Source organism: Capsicum annuum, unplaced genomic scaffold (genome assembly GCF_002878395.1).
Source record: "Capsicum annuum cultivar UCD-10X-F1 unplaced genomic scaffold, UCD10Xv1.1 ctg2852, whole genome shotgun sequence".
Classification (NCBI taxonomy): Eukaryota; Viridiplantae; Streptophyta; class Magnoliopsida; order Solanales; family Solanaceae; genus Capsicum; species Capsicum annuum.
Window position 1 is genome coordinate 21,100 of NW_025834956.1, and position 7,960 is coordinate 29,059.

General features: G+C 31.8%; 1 pseudogene; it reads left to right on the top strand.

The window, feature by feature from the left end:
* Positions 1–5,824: 5,824 nt before the first annotated feature.
* Positions 5,825–7,288, top strand: LOC107856164 (annotated as a pseudogene).
* The last annotated feature ends 672 nt before the right edge of the window (positions 7,289–7,960 follow it).

Genomic DNA, 7,960 nt, shown 5'->3' on the forward strand with positions numbered 1-7,960 from the left:
TTTGAGTTTTGCTTTTAATATGTATATATATAAACTATCCATGGGTATCTCACCTAGTGAATTTGCTTGGAAAAAAGGCCTCTAATATCTTATTAGAGATCCATTTCACCAAATTCAAATCAACCAAAAGTTTGAGGTATAAAATTGTTGTTGAAAGTTTAGTCTCTTGGATTGCTTGACAACTTTTCTTTATAATATGCTTTCTTCCATCTATTTAATCTCTTTCGTAGTTTATTTGTTAGAATTTTGAAGTGGATTATGAACCAAAGATGTTTAATGATATGCCTTCTTGTTTAGTACTACCTAAATTGGGTAAGTGCTTAAATTCATATTCCAAAATATTTGCTTGAGATAAAACTGAATAGAACTATTGGTCATACGCCTATGATAGAACTAGAGGAGCCGTCCAATGGGTATGATGTCATAGTAAGCTAGCAGCTTAAAATATTTAAATTTATTCTTTGAATATCGTATGGAAGTTAGGAGGTCGGAGTGCGTTCATGATAGTAGATGGGAGTGCTATACTTATTTGTAGTCTTTGTGCTGCGTTTGTAGCTTTTAGTTCTTGAATTCTTGTTTATTCATGTTGTTTTGGTTAAATTGCTTGTAGTATCATTTTATGGTAGTATAAAGAGGGCAACAAATAGTTTAGTTTATTTTATATTCTCTTCTTCTGTTCCTCTTTATTGTTTTTTCTTTTTTTACTTTTTGAAAGACAAAATAAAAATAAAATGCAAAGATAAAATATGATAGTAATTCCGTTTCATACAATTATAATTATTAATTTCCTAGATTATACTGCAAATGTTCAGAGTTATAGAAAAATTTATGGGAAGAAAAATGAGAAAGAGGAGGAAGAGATATTAATTTAGGAGAGTGGATAAAAGGGTTATTAAAGAGATACAATATTTTTTATTTTTCAGTTTCTTTTTTTTTTAAATAGAAATTCCACATAAGTAAATTTTATTGAAAAAAATAAGGGAAAGTTTCAAAAATAGCAAAAGTTTGGCACAAAACTCACCTTCCATAGCCATACTTTACATATTTACCATTTATAGCTGTTGTATTCGATTCACAGCCGTTGTATCACTTTTACTTAGTGGTTTGTATTCATTAAAAACATAAATACACTACAAATTTAGTCTCGCCAAAAACACTACCATTTTTTTTTCTTCTTTATGTTTTTATATTATTTTTCTTTTTCGTGTTTTCCTTGTTTTTCTTCTTCTTTTTTCTATTCTTATTTTTTTTTCGTTTTTTCTTTTTTTTTTTTTCTTTCTCTCTTCTCTCTCTAACTTCTATTTCTCTTTCTTCTTTGATTTTTTTTTACTTTCTTTTTTCTACTTATTTTCTTTATCTTTTTTTGTTCTATTTTATATTTTTTGTATTTTCGAAAAATATGACTATTCGAGAACAAGTCAGGGATGATAATGTAAATCCAATAATTATTTATCGTATTTTTAGTCACACCGTTATTTATATTTTTGTAATCATTGATACAACTGTATTTGTATTTTCTAGTTCGTATTTGTATTTATATTTTATAGTTCGCACTTGTATTTGTATTTGTTAGTTCATACCATCATTTATATTTTATATAATTTGCACTTGTGTTTTAAAGAATTATTTGTATTTGTATTTTATAATTGACTACATATTATATTGGATTATATTTCTATTGTGTTTTTATTGTGTTTGTATATTTAGATTATATTTGTATTTGTATTCTATTTTTGTCGATGCCTTTTTATTTTTAAGGAATTATTTTGTATTTGTAAGTTGATTGCATATTGTATTTAACTGTGACTATGTATAATTTATTATTTATATTTGTATAAAACAAGTAAATACATTAACTGTATTTTCTTGATTCTAAAATATATAAATATGTATGTATCATTTGATATAAATGTATCATTTTGTATTTGTATGTAAAAATTATCATTCGTATTTGTAAATAAATAAATATCACTTAATACAAATACAATTACAAACAAATAAAATAAATGATTTTATAAATACAAATACAATATGTATTTGTATAAAAAATTAAATTTTTTTTATTTGTATCAATAAATACATCTCGTATCAATAAGTACAAACAAGTATTCACAGAAAGAAAATCAATTGTTCCTTTTCAATAATTAAAACATATAAATGATAGTTCTAATTTGTATTTGTATTTATATTTTATAGTTCGCACTTGTATTTTTATGTTATAGTTTGCATTTGTATTTGTATTTTATAGTTCGCTCTTATATTTGTATGTTTGGTTCGCATTTATATTTGTCTTTGTATGTTTAGTTCGCATTTGTATTTTATTGTTCGCACTTTTATTTTTGTTTGATAGTTCGCACAAATGAAAAGAAAAGAAAAGAAAAAAACGGAGAAAAAATTAGAGAAAAAAATACTAAAAAGAAGGAGAGTAATAGAAAATAAAAAAATAAAAAAAGAAGGAAAAAAATAAAAATAAAAAGAAAAGAATGAAAAATAAAAAAAAACATAAAAGTGAAAAAAGAAAAAGAAAAAATGGAGAAAAAAACTGCAAAAAGAAAAAAAAAGAGAGTGATAGAAAATAGAGAAAGATAGAAAATACATTGTCACAACCCAAACTAGGGCCTGGCCGTGACGGACATCCCGAACCATGAAGGCCCGGGCGTTCTACTCTAACTGGTTATCATGCACAACATTCACATAATAAAAGAAGATGCGGAAATATAATCTGATACGGAAACATGGTCATACTTTGGATTTAGTTTAACAATAAGGAATGGAATCCGAAATCAACTAAACAACATCTGGAACAGTCTGAAATAACATAATCTGAAATAACATGCCTTCTGGAACAAAGAAGGCTCACCACCACACAGATCACTTCTCTATAAAATACTCTACTGATTAGCCGGACCCTTAGACTGAACCTCCGAATCTGGGAGGTAGGGGTGTCAATACGGATGTACCGGTAGGCAGAGCAAATCCCAAATAATCATTTATATTCAACATATATGAGAGAAATTTAAAGTAGTTCATAAACATGCCATATAGTAAGAAATCACATGGGCATTTTCGGAAGACTCTGAAAAATCATCTAAACTCTGTGACACTCTTTGTTTTACTTCTGTGCTAGGTGGTGTACCCTACAACTCTGAAATTCCACGAACTATTCGCCGAGTAGCTTCCAACCCAAGTGTGCCACAAGGGTTGGAGTCTCTAACTCTGCTACGCCACACGACCGTTGCCAGCGTAAAATTAATATACTCGGATTGACAATTCACAGTTTTAGGCTAAGAGTTACTTGAACTCAAACCTTCTTCGGGTAACCACCTAACCCTCTTTAAAATCAGTTTTAAATCTTTAAAACATGCATTCTTTGAAATCAAACTCTGAAAACATACTTTGTTATGACATACATACTTATGGTATCGTCATACTATTGACTTGAAAGTCACATCTCTGAGCCATTAATAACATATATTAATTTTTGTTTTCAAAACATAAGTTTGGGACCACCATATCAATAAATTAATTCAAAGAAACTCTTTCTCAAACCTTATGTAAACATATGCAAGGAACTCTCTTTGTCAAGCATTTCAATAATATAAGGTGATCATGTTAAATTTCTCAATCATATGCAACTCTTTCTCATTTAAAATAAGGGTGTAATTATATCAAGAAGCTACCTCTCATCATCTCTAAATCATTCTCAAACACTAAGGTATTGAGAAAACTAGTTTCAAAACCATAAACCATGCATTTCAAATCATTCACAATAAGATCATAAACTTGAATTTATAACAAGAGAGGGACTTCATAATCTATGCTCTCAAACAAATCTTAAATTTCAATTTCATACATATACATATACATATACTTGTAAATCAATTTAATAGGATGAGGATTAAAGGCCAAAACAACAATATCAATAACATGTATAAAGCATAATAAAATCATGGATTTCAAACCCCTTTAACAAATTTATGTTTGATAATCTTTAAATCATAATTGAGTGTTTTCAACAAGCCCATGTATTTTTAGGATAAACCCTACGTACCTCAATTTAGGTATTTGATAAATGATTCTTGAAGCCTACGATTTGGGGATTCCAAGTCTTCAATCAATCTTGAAAACCACGATTAAATCTTGAGTTATTTGGGTTTTTAGTTTGAAACCCTACAGAGTGTTCTTGAGTAATTTGGATGATTGTGAATGTATTCTGGTGTCTTTGGGATTAAATCCCGTGTTTAGGATGATAAAGGGGTGGAAATACCCAATATACCCTTAATGAGACGGAATAAAAAAAATATAACTAGGAGCCTGATTTCATGGGCCACCGCGATGCGCCACAATCATGGTGGCTCACTGAAAATTGACAAATGAGATTCTTAAGGTCACCGCGATGTGGAGCCATCGCGTTATCCCACTGGTTGGGACCTGAAACTTCAGCGCGATGCGCCACAATCACTATGCTACTGGAATTTGACAATTTCTAAATAGGCCCCCTCCCCAACGTGTCAAGTGCCAAAATGACGGTGTTTTACGACTAGAACTTAAATTAGCCATAACTTCTTGCCCGAGAATCGGATTTGGACGAATCTTATATCGACGGAAAGCTCATTCAATTTTCGATATGATAAAATGTCAAAATTAGGAAAATTATATATGGTTTAAACTTTACTCACTTTGGAAGTCAAAAATGAGACTAAGTTTCTTTGACACAATTCTAGTCATTTAACTCTAAGAGCATATTACCACGAGCTAACACATGGACGATTTTTGTCGGGTGTTACATACATGATAGAGACTGAATTATAATTACGGATAATTAATAGATAAAAGGAAGTTATGAATTGTAATTAATTGAAACTTAGACTAAATAGGGTAATTAGGATTCTACGTTTGCTAAGCCATGTAATTATCTCAAAAAATAATAAAATAAGTTGAGTGACTTTTTGAGTAAAAAGAAATGTGATAGTTGAGTAACTTTTAGAGTAAAGAACAAAGTTGAGTGACTTTCCAGGATAAAAATCTATAGTTGAGTAACCATTTGAGTTATTAACTCACTCTTTATGTGTGTTACTCCTGTTGTCTTTTGTATACCTTCTATATCTAAATTTGGACTGTATTTCGTGTTGAGCCAAGGGTCTGTGGCAAACAACAACAATACCTTACATTTGAGGTAGTGGTAAGGACTGCGTATACTCTATCCTTCCCGGACTCCGCTCTGAGTACATTGGGTTTGTTGTTGTTGTTGAATGCCCTATGAAAGTTATGTAACTACTACTTCACTATTCCAATATAGTATTGCCTGATTTGTGTACTCTCATCAAAATCTTGGTTGTTGCAAATATGGCAGTAGTTTAAGATCATGGAGTTGTTTTCCTTTTTGAATTTGCTTGTGTTCTATAAAATTCATCATTAATTTAGTATCCAATAAGTTTTACCTATCCATCCCATGTGAAAACAGTACACTAATAAGGATTTAGTTTGGATTTTGGTTAGTTCTTTAGGTTTATAATATGGGCTTATTGAATTTGGATCAAGATTATCGTTTTTTATCTACGTTTAGAGGATTTTGACAATATAACGGTGTCTGATATGAGGTATGATTTGGTAATCAGAGGTTCAGCCGTATGTTTCTTTACAAAATCTTACGGAAGGATGAATCTTATCATTTTTAGAATAATTGAGGGATGTTTTCTGGTCATTATAATAGTAGAAGGCTATAGTTTAAGTTTAAGGTATAATTGAAGGATGTCTTTTACCAAAAACAAATGAATAAAAGGAAAAGAAGCACCCCAATTAGAAGCAGATTTTAGGGTTCAAGGAGAAAGGAAAAGAATAAATTTAAGAAGAACAAAGATATTCAGATCTGCCGTCGGAGAAAAATGTCGGATTATTTGCCAAAAGAATTGATGATTGACATCATCACAAAATTACCAATCAGGTCAATTCTTCGATCTACAAGTGTTTGTAAGACTTGGTACTGTCTTGTTACTAGACTTAATTTTATCTCCACACATCTCAACCGAAATAGAGACGATCACATCCTGGTTCGATCTTACTCTATAAATCCCGAAAATGAATTTTATCAAATGTTGTGCTATGATGAGAATTTGAATGAGTATGCGCTGTTTGATTCGCCATTTAAGTGCAGTGAAGGTAACAATTGTTTTAATCTTGTGGGTAATTGTAACGGGATTTTATGCCTTGCTGCTGCCGAACTGTCGCGTGACTGGAACCATTTCTATTTTTTGAACCCATCCATCAGACATGACCAATTTTTACTTTGACATACTCGGTGAAATCTTTGGTTATATGCTAGGGTTTGGGTTTGATCCTGTTACTAATGACTATAAGGTGGTAAGAGTACTACACACTCTTCATTCATTTCCACCTCATGTTGATCTTTATAAGTTTAGTACTGGTGTTTGGGAAGATATCAGTCATGTCTCACTATCTTATAAATTCTTTGCAAGTACTCTACATGCATATGTAAATGGATCTTCTCATTGGATTGTTTCCAGTTGGGTTGAAGTATCACTTGGACTTCAGGGTGTGATTGTTTTGTTCAACATGCATGATGAGAAATTTTCAGAGTTGATATTGCCAAGTAGTTTAATCAATGAGTCACGACCACGCTATGACGAAATGTTCCTTTTTGTGTCGGAGGGATCACTTTGTTTGGTTGATAATAATTATGATAAAAGTAAGCCTATTGATATTTGGATAATAATGAGATAATATGGTGCACCAGACTCATGGATGAAGCAGTTCATCATCAAATCTTATCACATTGCACGAAATATTCCTCTTCGTACTGAAATCTTCTGGAAGATTTGGTCAAAATGAGCTTGGGATTTCTAATGGCTCTGTGAAGCCAATGGCTATAAGGAGAAATGGTGAAATCTTATGAAAGGAGAATTGTGGGTTACTGGTTTCAGTTGAGCATGCAGTTGAAGGTTTTAAAGCTAATGACATAGGTAACTTTATAAATGGTTGGTGTCACAATCCTCGTTATGTTAATTATTACAAAGAGAGCCTTGTTGTACTTGATAAATGGTCAAATAATTGTGTTGGAGGTACTTGTGTGGAGTCATCCGAGAGAGAGCCAAAGATGGCTGAAAAAAGGCTCTTGACGACAAAAACTAAAAGTAGAATGCGGATTGCATCTCTCTTGCACATGAATGGATTGTTTAATGTGTCAAAAATGAAAGGAAACTGGTTGCGAAAGAAAGAAAGGAGGAGCATGCAAGTCAAAAAGCCTTCATTATCCAATTAGTTAGCTATGTTGCATTTGATCTATTGCTCGTGAGTTTATTTTAGCTTTTGGCAAATGCAGGACAAACTTCATAATGGGCTTGATTTCTTAATTTCTTCATATTCTATATGAGAAACAACCAGAGACTTACAAAGTTTATTTGTGCATGTTATTCTTGAAGTTCTTTAGCCTAGTAAGTTTTTGATTGAAGTTAGTTCACTGAAGTTTAGGTGCTGGTCCCTTAGGCATATGCGAACTTATTTTTGCTTTGAGTCTTCTATATTTCATGCAAACATTACACTGTATTGTAGGGCTCAGTCTGAAATGGACATGGTAGACCTCCTTTGATTCATTGGAAAGTCAAAGATTCCATGAGTCAGAAGTGTTTGGCACGTTACTCTAGGTCTAGGGTGCTGAAACTCTTTGATTTAAAGACGTGCTGTAAATACTTGTCGTAATGACTTTATAGGTAGCAGATGTTTGGTGCATGATACTTCTACGGTTTGTGTGATTTTTCTATCTATCCAGGATTACAGTTGAAAAATGACCCGCACTGGTGGCATAATTGCAATGTGACTATACCGTTTGCTGATAAGGGAAGACAGTATACCAAGCTTGTCCCAGCAGTCAGGTTTGTTCCTCCGGGCAGCAACCCTTGTGATCCTTCTTCCTTCCTTGTAACCACAGATCCAACTATTGCCA